This window comes from Bos indicus, chromosome 21 (assembly GCF_029378745.1).
Source record: "Bos indicus isolate NIAB-ARS_2022 breed Sahiwal x Tharparkar chromosome 21, NIAB-ARS_B.indTharparkar_mat_pri_1.0, whole genome shotgun sequence".
Classification (NCBI taxonomy): Eukaryota; Metazoa; Chordata; class Mammalia; order Artiodactyla; family Bovidae; genus Bos; species Bos indicus.
This window is the reverse complement of record NC_091780.1, coordinates 36,053,017-36,069,056: the sequence shown is the minus strand read 5'-3', so window position 1 is coordinate 36,069,056 and position 16,040 is coordinate 36,053,017. Positions and strand designations below refer to the sequence as shown.

General features: G+C 39.8%; 1 long non-coding RNA gene across 3 annotated transcripts in view; it reads left to right on the top strand.

Annotated features, from left to right (window-relative positions):
* LOC139178222 (uncharacterized) overlaps window positions 1–16,040 on the top strand; it is a 381,844-nt gene that overhangs the window by 214,562 nt on the left and 151,242 nt on the right. The gene's annotated exons all lie outside the window — the stretch shown is intronic.

Below are 16,040 nucleotides of genomic sequence, written 5' to 3'. Positions count from 1 at the left end.
TAGCCAAACAAGCAAACCAGGCATAACTGATGGAACAATGAATGAGAATTAAAATTTATTTTTTCCAAGTTAGTGTTTTATTTTCTTTAAATAAATACACAGAAGCAGGATTGCTAGATCATAGGATAGCTCTATTTATAATTTTTTCAGGAACCTCCATACTGTTTTCTGTAGTTGCTGTACCAATTTACTTTCTAATTTTTAGATGTAGAGTCATTAGCCAAACATGCAAACCAAGCCTGCTTGATGGAAAGATGAATGAGAATGTAAATTTTTTTAAGTCTTAGAAAACAGCCCAAAATACCAACACTCAGTTAAAGCTTCTATTGTGCTTATAGAGGACTAAAAAAGACCAATGTGTGACAAGCCAGTGCCTAAAATCATGTTGACAATTATATAAAATATTTAGATTAATTTATTTTCCACGAGTTCATGTGGAGTCAGTTTTTGTCCTTTGCCTAAGCCTCGTTTGTTATTCCAGTTGTGATGAATTCTGTTGATTATTACCAGCTGGTCAGGAGCTTTCTGTATCCTGCCATACTTTAGGTTTCAACCAGGAGTTATATATAATTGACCATATGGGGAAACTGAGATACACTCAATTAACTGAAGTCTGATATGCTCATAATTTTTTAATATTGGTGGTCACGTTATGGTTATATAGCAGAATGCCTTTGTTGGATACATGCCGAAGTATTAGGATGATGAGGGTTGCTTATCATGATTATATGGGCAACTTACTTCTCTAATCATTGAGGAAAAATTCTTTATATTTTGTATATATTGTATTTATATATTGTAGCATCTCTGTAACTTTGAGATTATTTTGAGTATTTTAAAAATATAAAAATTTCACTCTGTACATAGGAAGAAAAAGGTAGAGCAAGATGACGTACATAATGTGGGTGCTGACCTAGATGTCCATCAGCAGACGAGTGGATAAGCAAGCTGTGGTACATATACACAATGGAATATTACTCAGCCGTTAAAAAGAATGCACTTGAATCAGTTCTAATGAGGTAGATGAAACTGGAGCCTATTATACAGAGTGAAGTAAGTCAGAAAGAAAAACACTAATACAGTATAGGAATGCATACATATGGAATTTAGAAAGATGGTAATGATGACCCAGCAAAAGAGACACTGATGTATGGAACAGTCTTTTGGAGTCTGTGGGAGAGGGTGAGGGTGGGATGATTTGGGAGAATGGCATTGAAACATGTATAATATCATATGTGAAATGAATCACCAGTCCAGGTTCGATGCATGAGACAGGGTGCTCAGGGTTGGTGCACTGGGATGACCCTGAGGGATGGGATGAGAGGGAGGTGGGAGGGGGGTTCAGGATGGGGAACAAATGTACACCTATGGCTGATTCATGTCAATGTATGGCAAAAACCATTACAATATTGTAAAGTAATTAGCCTCCAATTAAAATAAATGAATTAATAATATTTTTTAAAAAGGAAAAAAATACGTAAGGTGAAAAAAAAAAGAAATACACAGCTATAATATTTAGGGGTAAAGAAGCACAATGTCTCCAAATAACTGTCAAATGATTCAGAAAATATATATTCAGAGAGAAAGGAAGGGAGAGAGGGACAAAGGAACAGAGGGAGAGACACACAAAGAAAATGTGGGTGAAGGAATACTGGAGTAATTGGCATTTTGCGGGGGCAACATTTCTGTAAATTTGAAATTATTTCAAAATTAAAAGTTAAAAAAGACAAAAAAAAATACTGTGGGTGCTGTCACTAAGTCGACTTAATGACTTAATGCTCACTCTTAACTGAGCATGAGCAGGGAAACCTGAATACATTATCCTCTCAGTAGGTTTCAATTCCTATATGACTCTTACAGTGTGAACATCTTGACACATTTACATTTCACTGGCAATTTCAGTAATTATCAAGGGTAATTTTATTTTTTTTAACTATATGAAAGAATTTCTTTACATATTGCCTTCAGAAGTTATTCTCATAATGATATGCAACCAGGAAAGAATGAAGAAAACCGAAATGATGTCAATGGAAATTTAAGGAATCTTAAGAGGATGAGTGTGTACTAAGGAGGCTAAAGGCAGCCTAGGGCAATGAGACACAGCACAACGTTGGACCCGTGCTGGTCTGAAACCTGGGCTGGCTCATTCTTGAGCTCGTTAGGAAAGGTCATCTATAAAAGGAAGAAACTTCCAGTGTCCCCATTATGTCTAGTTGTGTTTCCTTTTATTAGGGACTGCTAACTACTTCCATGTCATGGGTTTCCCAGGTGGCCCAGTGATAAAAACAAAAAATCCTCCTGCCAATGCAGGAGACGTGGGTTCAATCCCTGGATTGGGAAGATGCCCTGGAGGAGGAAATGGCAACCCACTCAAGAAATCTTGCCTGGAAAAATTCCATGGACAGAGGAGCATGGCAGGCTACAGTTCATGGGTTGCAAAGAGTCAGACACGACTTAGTGACTGAGCACTCATGCAACCACCTCCATGGATGGTGAGGAGATTGGGTAAACGTAGCAGCAGATTAGGTGTTTGGAATTAACATATACACACAACTTATATGCAGAGTACATCATGAGAAACGCTGGGCTGGAGGAAGCACAAGCTGGAATCTAGATTGCTGGGAGAAATATCAATAACCTCAGATATGCAGATGACACCACCCTTAAGGCAGAAAGTGAAGAAGAACTAAAGAGCCTCTTGATGAAAGTGAAAGAGGAGAGTGAAAATGTTGGCTTAAAGCTCAACATTCAGAAAACTAAAATCATGGCATCCGGTCTCATCACTTCATGGCAAATAGATGGGGAAACAGTAAAAACCATGGCTGACTTTATTTTTCTGGGCTCCAAAATCACTGCAGATGGTGATTGCAGCCATGAAATTAAAAAACACTTCCTCCTTGGAAGTAAAGTTATGACCAACCTAGACAGTATATTAAAAGCAGAGACATTACTTTGCCAACAAAGGTCCATCTAGTCAAGGCTATGGTTTTTCCAGTAGTCATGTATGGATGTGAGAGTTGGACTATAAAGAAAGCTGAGCACAGAAGAATTGATGCTTTTGAACTGTGGTGTTGGAGAAGACTCTCAAGAGTCCCTTGGACTGCAAGAAGATCCAACCAGTCCATCCTAAAGATTAGTCCTGAGTGTTCATTGGAAGGACTGATGTTGAAGCTGAAACTCCAATACTTTGGCCACCTGATGCGGAGAGCTGACTCATTTGAAAAGACCCTGATGCTGGGAAAGATCGAAGGCAGGAGTTGAAGAGAATGACAGAGGATGAGATGGTTGGATGACATCGCTGACACACTGGACATGGGTTTGGGTGGACTCTGGGAGTTGGTGATGGACAGGGAGGCCTTGCGTGCTGCGGTTCATGGGGTTGCAAAGAGTCAGACACGACTGAGCGAGTGAACTGAAATGAACTACTATATATAAAATAGATAATCAACCAGGACCTGTTGTATAAGGAATTCTACTTAGTATTATGTAATATTCTATATGGGAAAAAAAATCTGAAAAAGAATCAATAAATGAATATATATAGCTGAATCACTTTGCTGTAGACCTGAAACTAACACAATGCTATCAATCAACTACACTCCAACAGAAATACATATTTTTTTAATGCACCAACAGAACCATCAGTGGAATGCAAAAGCCTTTCAGATTAGTATCTTTTAGTCAAAAAAGGGTATCAGTGTCTTTGACCAGAACAATTCCACTGGGGTCATGGCAGTGGGTTAAAGAGGTAACAATGCGGAGACCTTGCATGGCACCAGGTTGGGAAGAGGGAAAAGGGTAAATAACAGCAGTGGAGGGGCATAAGATTAGCAGAAGAATTTAGTTTTTTGCTTCTTATGAGATAAGAGAAGCTTGCATGCATGCTCAGTCACTTTAGTCGTGTCTGACTCTTTGGGAGTTATGGGCTGTAGCCCACCAGGCTCCTCTGTCCATGGGATTCTCCAGGCAAGAATGCTGTAGTGGGTTGCTGTACCCTCCTCTAGGGGATCTTCCTGACCCAGGAATTGAACCCATATCTCCTGCGTCTCCTGCATTGCAGGCAGGTTCTTTACCCACCAAGCCACCTGGGAAGCCCGAGAGAAGCTTAAGTGTGTTTAAATGTGGTAAGAGAAAAACCCACAGAGAGCGAGTAGTAGCTTTGCAGGCAAGTAGTTTGGAAGAACAATCTAGAATCGAGGAAACAGAGCTCTTGGTGAGGCTGAAGCTGAATCCCAGTAAGAAGTAAAGGGTTCCTAAAGCTGAAAGAGAAATGAGGGTCGATGGTTTCAAGGATGAAGCAAGTCTAGCTCTGTGGAATTCTATGTCAAGTTAGAAGAAGGATTCATGGTATAGCCAAGACAGTGAGGGGTATGGGGCTGAAAATATGAGGGATAGAGTGGGTCACCTACAAAGCCATTGTTTATAACTCCTGGGTGTGACTTCTGTGCCTGAGGTAGTGAAGAAAAACCCATGACCATAATTCAGCTTTCCCGTGGGAATCCTCTGTACAGAGTCCCTGCTGTATTCTGCTCCCTGTCTGCAAAGATTGGCTACATTTTGTTTGTTTCTGATACAATGGTTTTCTATGTGAATTTTTCTTGGCTCAGGAGAGGTTTCTAATCTGACCTAGTAGACATTTCTTAAAGCTTGTTCAGTACAACTTACAGATTCTGACCATTACCATCACCATCAGAACTATAGACCAGCTTTGAGAATTCACTTATTAGTAGTTCTACAGATAGCAGTTTGGAAAGCCATGTTTCAAGCCATAATATAACCTAGTTCCCATATTTCTGGAAAGTATTAAATATTCATTTTCAAACAACCACCTTTATTTTATATCTTATACTTTCACTTGTTTATGGAATTCCCTTTTAATTTTCATGGGTAGAGCCTTAGTCAAGTGACTCGCAAAGCCCAGAGCATAACTTTCCAACCTGGTGATCCTTGAGAAGGGGCTATTTTGAGGAAATTGCTTTTAAAATGGGATTTTTGAAATGCTGCTGACTCTGGTGTTTTAAAGTTTGTACTTGTGCCCTTTGGCAAAGAGTGTTTAGGATGTCCATTTATTGATCTAAATAATAAATATGAGGAGTCAGTTTGCTTTGCATTAAATAAATGTGCCATTTCTGCTTAAACATGTATCTCAAATTCAAGCAGATAAATCAAACGTGAAGGGAGAATCAAGACAAACAACAGTAAAAATTCCCAGAGTGGCTAATGAGGAGCAAGGAGTAGATGACCTTTGAATCTTTTCAAGATGATTAAACACCACGTTCTTACAATGAGACTCCTCCATCCACACACTCTTCAGTGAGGTTGGGTGTTGTGCCATTATCTGGGGAAGTCAAATTGGACTTGCCTTGAATTAAATTTGTTCTTTGGGTCCTGACATTTATCAATACAGAATGTGTTCCCTAGAAAACCAATGTCAGCACTTCCAGACCCAGCAGCACTGAATAGTTCCACTTTACTCTGGAGCACTTGTTCATTATGGCTGATGTACTCAGAGTGAGGTTGGAGGTACGTGCACACACCGCAAAGGTGACTGATGGAGGCTGGAAAGAGAATAGTCAGAAAAATCCAAGGACTCCTGGAGCAAAGAGGAATCGGCACCCTTAACTTGTGTAGGTGAGAGCCAGTCCCCTCCTCCCATTTCTCATTGTGTTGTCTTATGTACATTGCAACCCACTGGGTAGAGATTGTAGCTGCTTAATATTCCATTCAGAACCTGCTTCACAGTTGGCATTCAATACATGTTAAATAACAATAATAACACCATATAGAGCCTCTAATTTCAGAAAGTGAGGTAGAAATTGCTGTTTTGAATCTCCATATTAATGGCACTGGCTTCGGATGCCTTTTTCCTCTCCCAACACTGTCTGTCTCCTGCTGGCTGTTATACACTGTACACTCACAAAGCCGCCACTACTAGCCAATCATCCTGATCAGCTGCCACAAGGGTCAGAATGCATCCGCTCTCTCCACGTGCCTGCAGACACACTCCTCTGTGCACAGGATGACAGAAAGAAGCCACTGCCCTCAGAAGAACAGCTCGGATCCAGCTGCTCACTGCACACCACGACCTCTGGCGTGTGCCCCCACCTGAGCACAGACATGTACAGGAGGGTGTTGGAATGGAGAAATTATGAATTCTTACCCAGCTCTTTCTGGTCACCAACAGCGTCCAGCAAGCTAGGCAGGAGTTCTGCCTACTGGTCAGCATTTGCTTAAAATGGTTGGGTTGAACTGGATTTGGAGGAATGCCTTTTTTTCCTGTAAAGTTGGTCATTTTCTTTCGTAAGAAAGATTTCTTCTTATTCGAAGCGCTGCTTGGCAACTGAGAGAGAGCAGTTTAGCTTCAAATTAAAATAGTTGCTTTCAATCAGAAGCTAACTACAAGACTAGTGGACGGTCTTTTTTTTTTTTAATTGAAGATATTAATAGATTTTCTTTAGCTAGATATAAGAAAGGGAAATGAATCCGTAGGAGGGAGGCAATGAAGGAGTCTAGGGAGGGGGCAAAGGAGGAAGGGAAGGAAGGATAGGATGTGACTTGGGTTTAAGGAGAAGTATTGAGAGGGCAGGGTGAGAGAGGGAAAAACACTTCTTTTTTTTGGTTGCTTCTTTGTCTATTTTACCAGCTCTGCTTAAACTGACTTAGTGTTTGGAAGAATATAATTCATCCCAGAAGGTTTTTCTAATGGGCAAAACACTATCTTTGTTTACATTAAATGTGGTAGAGATAGATAAATGTTCTAATTTATATTTATAATTGACTCTTTACAGTGGCAAATTTTAATTCCAGGAGCATGGGGTGACCGTTTCAGCTGTATGGGAGCTCCATCAGCCTAGGCCTTAACTCAGAGGAGGGGTCAGAAGATGGGCATGGGCTGGGACTATATAATAAATAATACTAAAAGCACTGAGTGCTTACTACATGCCAAGCTCTAAATGCTTTGCATGAAATCATTCCTGTAAATTCTCACAACAAATCAGTGAGAAGGGGGACTGTTCTTTCTATCTTACAGAGGAGGAAACTAAGACACAGAGAGACTAAGTAACTTATCCAAGGTTGCGCTAAGCAAGTCATGATACCAGAATTTTAACTCAGTCATTTTAAATTCCAGGAGCTGTGGTCTCAACTGAGCATTCAACATTTAAAAAAGGACAGACATGTTACATACATGGTGTAATTCTATTAGCTGCACTGCCTCCAGTGACTTAAGTAGAACATCATGTGGCTTTTCATTACCTGCAAGATAAATTCCTGACTCTTTAGCAGGCACACCGCTGAACTCTGTGTGTTGAAGGTCTGTCATGGTCCAGACACAGCCTCATTTCTAGCCTCAGTTTCAGTCACTGTTCATAAATGGCCTCCAACCAAGCCATCTCCGTTAACTTGCAGCTGGGTTTTTCTTTTCCCCTGCACCTCCTCATATCTGCAAACACTCATTCCTTGCTTCTGTTTCCCAGAGTCTTCACTTTCTCTCTTCTTTATCTGAGAGATTTGCCTTTCAAATGGCAGCTGAGACTTTGCCTCCTCTGAGAAGGCGTATCTGAATTCTCCATCAGATTTAAGGATCCCTTCATCTATAATCCCACAACACCTAGATACCTTACTGCATTGCCCTGTCACTATTCTTTTACATATTTTACTCTCTCATTTGAATATAACCCTTCAGAGATAATACAATACCTTATTCACGCTTTTATGTCTGGTGTCTTTAAAAGTACCTTATGGGTGAGTGTTAGTTGCTCAGTCTTGTTCGACTCTGCCACCCCATGGGCTATAGCCTGCCAGGCTCCTCTGGCCCTGAAATTTTCTAGGCAAGAATATTGGAGTGGATAGCCATTCCCTTCTCCAGGGTATCTTCCTGACCCAGGGGTCAAACATAGGTCTCCTGCATTGCAGGCAGATTCTTTACTATCTGAGCCCCACCTTGTGAGTGAGAGGCATTTAGTAACTATTGGTGAATGAATTCTGAGTGAGCCTACTCCTCAGGCTCCTTTTCACCCATGAGGTCTCAACCTAAATGTCAGTTCCTCCGTGAGTTCTTTTATGACTGTTCCCTTCATTTGCCCTCTGAGGTGAATTAAAGATTGCTAAATTATTTGCCTTCCTTTCCATTAAGAAGTGGATATAAACCTTTTCCCTTGAGTCTGAGCAGACTCATGATTGCTTAACCAATGGAACACAGCCTAAATGATGCTTCTCTGGGTGTCCAGCTCAGGCTATCAGAGACTGGCAGCTACTTCTTCCTGTCTGCTGGGGTGGTTGTTTTTCAGTTGCTAAGTTGTATCTAACTCTTTATAACCTCATGGACTGCAGCACTTAAGGCTTTCCTGTCCTTCACTATCTTCTGGAGTTTGTGCAAACTCATGTCCATTGATTTCATCCAACCATCTCATCCTCTGTTGCCCGCTTCTCCCTGCCCTCAATCTTTCCCAGCATTAGAGTCTTTTCCAATGAGTCTCCTGGGGTATGTGCTCATGGATCCCAGCTCCCTGCTGTGAGGGAGTACTATGAAAGGCCCACATGGAGAACAGCCCACAGCCAGTGCTAAATTGAATCCATGCGAGTAAAGTCAGCTACCATTAAGAGTAGGAACGAACTGTCCCAGCTAAGACCTGACCAAACTGCAGTTGGTTGGCAAAATAAAAGGTTGTGCTAACCCACTAAGTATAGGTTGGTTTTTTTGATGTTGTTCATCGGTACAGAGCTGGAATATTCTCTAACACATCATCTTGTTGATTTTTGCTTGTTACAATACATCTCAATCTGAAAGGGTCATATTTATCACCTCTCTCCTCCCAGTTACCATGCATGCATGTGTGCTAAGTCATTTCAGTCATGTCCAACTCTTTGCAACCCTATGGACTATAGCCCACCAAGTTCCTCTGTCCGTGGGATTCTCCAGGCAAGAATCCTGGAGTGGGTTGCCCTGCCTTCCTCCAGGGGATCTTCCAGACCCAGGGATAAAACCCGTGTCTCCTGCAACTACTGCTTTAAAGGCAGGTTCTTGACCATTGAGCCAAAAGGGAAGCTCTCCCAGTTACCACCCTCAGTTAAAAGTGAATTCCACGTCTGCCCTATCCACTTCTACAAATGGTGCCTAATATGGAACACACACTTGGTAAATCCTTCTTGAATGTTCTTCTTGGAGCTATGTTAGAAGAAAGGTGCCCATAGATGAAACCAGGGTCCTTGGACATTTTGATGAAATCATCTGTCTTATGTTGAAAGCCATAGCATACTTTCAAAGATAACTGTATTTCATGTTCCATGTTATAGGCAATGACAATTACTACCTTAGACTGACTTTACTAAGGTAAGGTAAACGTTTTTTATTTTTTTAATAGATTGTTGTTTATCTTAAACCAGATATGTTCTAGTAAGGCGAGGATGGGAGAACAGAGAATGGTGGTGTCATGGTAGAAAAGAATGTCTGTGTTTACAGGCAAAATAATTTACAAAAGAAAAAAAAAACTGGAAACTTAAAAAAAATCATTTTTTGTTGGACAATCCTTCTAGAGAACCCAGCATTAATCCATGTTCTCTAAAATATGATTTTTTAAACAATTGACCCTAATAAGCTATGTTCTTTAAAAAATCCTGTCATGTTTTAATTTAGTCTTAAATAATTACACACAGCTCTTCAAACTACAGATGATAAAACTTAAGAAGAAAAACTCACTTTCACAGAGGTTATTTAAATAAAAGAACAAAAAAATGTAAAAGTTTTATTGGCATTTTTCCCAGTAACTGGGCACTTTCTTCTGATGATAAGAGGGGAATCTTGGTCTTGATATACTCATTCCCAGCTCCATGGGCAAGTGGGGCACTTTAAGTCCATGTGGGAAGTAAAGTATCAAATGATCAGCAAGAAGCGAACTTTAAATCGACAAGTGCACTTTCCATTCCTATGGAAAGTGCACATTCTGTGGAAATGTACTTAGATTGTCATTGTCTAGTCAAATACAGCGAAAATGCAAGTTGAAGGAGCATAATTAAGGTTAAAAAAAAAGATACAATGAGAATGGCTGTCTTTCATGAAGCCTAATCAGCACCTTGGACGTGTCTATGGGCTCAAGAATGGTCAGACACATTCTCCTGAACCACTGGTCCTCAATTATCATCATCTGCGGCTTGTTATGTAAGTGTATGCACTATTTCAGTATCCTTGCTTAGGTGATCTGGATGCTCTGTTGAATAGAAATTTTCTTGGAGTGGGCTCCTTCAAATCCCATTGCCTAGGTCTATTTCTTTGATTTCATGTAGCTTGTCAAGTTATCAATAAAGCAGAAATACTACTTTTTTGAAAGAGAGCTTTTTTTTTGGAAATACAGTTGGTGAATTCTAATGTTAGCTTTAAAGAAGACTTGTAAAAATACCAAATATGCTGTTATATTTTTGTGCATCCACAGAGATAGGAATAATAGAAATGCACTGATAGAAGAATTAGCTTTGCACAGCTAAATCTCCCAATGTCAAATCTCTCCTACAGAATGACATTAAATATAATTAAAGTTGAATCCACAAGTATTTATTATTTATTGAACATCTAAGATGCCCAAGGCAATGGCATATGTTCTGTAAAGGACATAGTGCAATCAACCTATAGTCCTAATCAGCAAGTAGATTTCATTGTGTGTTAATATCTCACCATTTAAGGAAGTGGATATAAATGAATTCAAAGATTGTAAAGATGTCCCCAGAAACAGACGGGGGAGTACAGTTATATCCTCAAATTCAACTTCCCTGTGCCTTACTGTTTGGCTAAGCAAAAGTGGTTAGGTAGCAGTCCCTTGAGAAACACTAGGTATAGGCCTGTAGAAATAGACTCAAAAATGAATTTATTTTCCTAGCACTTTTTATTGGAATATTGCTAACATCACCAAATGGCCAAGAATTTTCATGATATTTTAATAATGTAAAATGGTTGCAAACTTCCAATTTCCTGTCTACCTGCCTTGCCTACAGGACATGTGACTGGCTCACTTATTTTTTCTACTTAAAGCTATTTCATAAACTTAAGAGGCAGAACACATCCCTGAGGAGGAGATAATATTCAAAAGAAGATATTTTGGATTTCAAGATTCATCTAGGCCATAAAGAGGACCAGGGGAATGCCTCAATCATATCTTCCTGCTCCTCCCCACTGGTTTTTTTTGTTTTTTTTTTTAACTGCAGAAGTAAGTAAAGGTCTCTTTTCATTCATAAAAATGATTTGAAAGGTTTTTGCTTTCATATTTATAGAATCAACTTCACAAAATCAAATTTCAGGAGATGGGTAGGTTTGCAGTCATTGTGCTATGTTTCATCTCCTGTTCCTAGAATACAATTCTGATTATTTCAGAAGCTCATTGACTGTAGGATATAAATGTTCTGTACACTTTTCACATTTGTTTCAAGGGCAAATTTTCTTGCACACAAATGAAGACAGTTCATTATCTTGAAAAACTCCTGGCAGAACACAGATATGCCTCAATAAAAACCTGTTTTATGTCATCACAGTCAAACCCAAATGTGTAGAATGTTACTGTTATTGGAGCTAAGTATAAAAGCATCAGGGTTGGGGTGATAAAGAATTATACAGGCAATGCCAGGGAACGTGGATGTTTTGCTTAGGTGATGGAAACTTTTTGAACAGTTTCAAGCAGGAGCATAGCACAATCATATTTTCAGCTAAAAAGATCGCCAGAAGTAGTATGGAGAAAGAATTGGAGGAAAAAAGACTGGAGACCAAGACATTTTCAATAATCTTGTTTAGAGAAGAAAAGAGTCTGCATTGAGGTATAACCATGAGAATGGGAAAGAGAAATAGAGACAGAACTTCAAGAAAGATGTACAAAGCAGAATCATTAGGACTTAGTGAGTGACTAAGTATAAGAGGAAAAGAGAGGTCATAGTTGTTATTTTCATGGCTTCTGGCTTTGAGAGTTGGATAGGGGTTTGTGCCATCTCACAGAATAAAAGAGTAATGATAAAGAAGTTGTGGTTTGGAGGAGACAATAATGAGTTGGAGAACTTGGAAGCATTCTTCAAACTAGATGCTTGAAATAGTGGTTTGAGATAACTAGTTCTGGGAAATCAGAAAGAAATGTTCTGTAAGTTTTTTGTGTTAAATAGCCCTTAGTTCCAAACTGTTGCAGGGAAGTGTTAATTAGTATATACAGGACTTGCAAAATACTGATGGTATATCCGTGGCAGTTGATAAGGTCACTCAGGAAGGGTAGGTAGAGGAAAAAAATAGAAGGCTGAGAAGGAAACCATCATATAAAGAAGAGTAGATAGAATGGAAGTCTGCATGGGGATATGAAGGAAATAGGAAAATTATTTAGGAGGAAAGCTGCCCTAGAAGCCTAGCAAAGAAAATGTTTCAAGTATGACAGTTAGCAGTAGTATCAAATGTGACCTGAAAGAGAAATATGATCAAAGCTTGCAAATATACAAATATATTATTGTGCATTTGATAATTAGTAAAACTGTTTTCCATGGGGAAGAATGCCCTATTCATCCATTTGGTCTCTAATACTCCACGTAAGACTTAACCCCGTGCATGAATACTCTCCTCATCCTGCTTGGGTTCTACCTCCCTGGCCAAGTCATCACCCCAGAAGACCTTCCCCCATCTCCCCCTCCTTGGGTTCTGACACCCCACACTACTGCTTTCCCAGGACAACATCCTGCTCACCTTGATCAGATCCCAGTACTATACTCTGGCCCACCACAACTGTTCCCTGCCTTGAGCAAGGAGACCTGAAATGCTTTGCCCCACTTTAATGCCTTTAGGAATGAACTGTCCATGGAAAGGAAGGAAAAAAGAAGAGAAAGAACAAATTTACATAATTTGAATACGTCTGTGATAAAACCCTCCTGGCCACATACTCCAACAGGCACCAACTATTTCTCCTTAGAGGGGAACTCTGGATCCATCCAGAGGTAGAAAGTGTGATATGCCAGTTTGGCCGGCCAAAAACTTCAAAATGTGTGTTAGATTTGTCATTGGGAGAGTGTCTATGGTCTTGGTTAGAACCATTTTGCTGTCTTCATCTGCATTTTAAAATGTTTCAGATTTCAACCTTGGTTTTTATTTCTTCTCTGTTATATATTTTTTCTGTAGATCTTTTACAAACTATGTTCTTTAAATTGATAGCTATAATTTTCCAGTTAAAATCTTCCATAATTACCAGATCCTTATTTCCAAATAATTTATAATCCCCATTAAATGCTCCACAGGTGACCAATAATGTTTGAAATTTAACTACTGTCTTTCCCCCCAACTCTGACTAATCCTACCATTTTTCACTTTTCTATGAATGGTATCTCTCTTCTCCTGGCCATCCAAGTTAAAAATCTTACGCTACTCCATACTCTTTCCTCTCTCTGATTCCTCAAACCCAATGTCTAAGACCTGTCATTTTGACTTCGTAAGTAAATCTCAAATATATCCTCTCCTTTTCACTTTCACTATTATTGCCTTAATTAAATGTTGTGATTCACATCTCTGATCCACATTCAGACTTAAGGAACTCATTCCTTTTGGTAGCTAGGATGTTGCCTGCTGATGGCTCACTGATAAAAAATCTCTTCCAATTAGGAATTTTCCAGAAAGGGAGTTAGCTACCTTACCTACAGTTACATCCCCTTCTCAGGAGCAACTTACATCCACTGACTACTGGTTGGTACAGACGTACAAAGACCTTGACCCTCCTTCCACAATCTGCAACAACTTTGAACAGCCATCCCAGTGATTGAGTTTCCCTATGGGATGACCAAAAATTTGTTGTAATTCTATTGCAGTTGAATGTCTCCCAATCCTGAGTCTTTCAAACCCTCACAGGTGTTGCCAAAAGCATACCCAAACTCTCTGTGTGTAACTCTTCATCTCACAGTTTGTTTCCTAGGAAATCTGATTGCAGACATAAGGATAATTGATGCTTAGAGTAGACCAAGGAGACAGAATCTACAAACCGGATTACCTACCAGTCCACGGGCAAGTCTGAAAGTAGGCTTATCTCTGACATACTGTACTGATTCAACTGTTCAGACTCGCCAGTGGGAAGTTCAAATTGTATGGTTCTGGAAGGGAATGCGATCGATAATGCAGTGCCTCAAGTATTTGCGAGATTGAGAGTGAGTAATCATAAGGACAATGGGGTTGGATAACTGTTGCTGGTGCTATGTATTCACTGGAGAAAACAAAGCTTGAGGATGGTTAACAAAGTGTTAAAATCAGTCTCCTTGATAGCTGATAAAGGAATTCACAGCTCTTACAGCTTCAGTTCAGTTCAGTCAGTCGTGTTCAATTCTTTGCAACTCCAAGGACTGCAGCATGCCAGGCTTCCCTGACCATCACCAACTCCTGGAACTTACTCAAACTCATGTCCATCGAGTTAGTGATGCTATCCAACCTTCTCTTCCTCTGTTGTCCCCTTCTCCTGCTTTCAATCCTTCCCAGCATCAGGGTCTTTTCCAAGGAATCAATTCTTCACCTTAGATGACCAAAGTATTGGAATTTCAGCTTCAGCATCAGTCCTTCCAATGAATATTCAGGACTGATTTCCTTTAGGATGGACTGGTTGGATCTCCTTGCAGTCCAAGGGACTCTTGAGGGTCTTCTCCACACCACAATTCAAAAGCATCAGTTCTTCAGCCCTCAGCTTTTTTTATAGTCCAACACTCACATCCATAAATAACTACTGGAAAAACCATAGATTTGACTAGATGGACCTTTGTTGGCAAAGTAATGTCTCTGTTTTTTAGTATGCTGTCTAGGTTGGTCATAGCTTTTTTTCCAAGGAGCAAGCATCTTTTAATTTCATGGCTGCAGTCACCATCTGCAGTGATTTTGGAGCTCCCAAAAATAAAGTCTGTCATTGTTTCGTTTGTTTCCCCATCTATTTGCCAAAAGTGATGGGACTGGATGCCATGATCTTAGTTTTCTAAATGTGGAGTCTTAAGCCATCTTTTTCACTCTCTTCTTTCACTTTCATCAAGAGGCTCTTTAGCTCTTCTTCGCTTTCTGCCATAAGGGTGGTGTCATCTGCATATCTGAGGTTATTGATATTTCTCTTGGTAATCTTGATTCCAGCTTGTGCTTCATCCAGCCCAGCATTTTGCATGATGTACTCTGCATAGAAGTTAAATAAGCAGGTTAACAATATACAGCTTTGATGTACTCCTTTCCAGATTTGGAAACAGTCAGTCTGTTGTTCCATTTCTGGTTCTATCTGTTGCTTCTTGACATGCATACAGATTTCTCAGGAGGAAGGTAAGGTGGTCTGGTATTCCCATCTCTTGAAGAATTTTCCACAGTTTGTTTTAATCCACACAGTCAAAGACTGTGGCCTAGTCAAACAGAAGTAGATGTTTTTCTGGAGCTCTTTTGCTTTTTCGATTATCCAGCAGATGTTGACAATTTGATCTATGGCTTCTCTGCCTTTTCTAAACCCAGCTTGAAAATCTGGAAGTTCATGGTTCACATACTGTTGAGCCTGGCTTGGAGAATTTTGAGCATTACTTTGCTAACATGTGAGATGAGTGAAATTGTGCAGTACTTTGAGCATTCTTTGACATTACCTTTCTTTGGGATTGGAATGAAAACTGACCTTTTCCAGTCCTGTGGCCACTGCTGAGTTTTCCACATTTGCTGGTATATTGAGTGCAGCACTTTCACACCATCATCTTTTAGGATTTGAAATAGCTCAACTGGAATTCCATCACCTCCATCAGCTTTGTTTGTAATGATGCTTCCTAAGGCCCACTTGACTTCACATTCCAGGATGTCTGACTCTGGGTGAGTGACATGATCATGGTTATCTGGCTCATGAAGATCTTTTCTATATAGTTCTGTATATTCTTGCCACCTCTTTTTAATATCTTCTGCTCCTGTTAGGTTCATACCATTTCTGTCCTTTATCGAGCCCATCTTTGCATGAAATGTTCCCTTGGTATCTCTAATTTTCTTGAAGATATCTCTAGTCTTTCCCATTCTGTTGTTTTCCTCTATTTCTTTGCATTGATTGCTGAGGAAG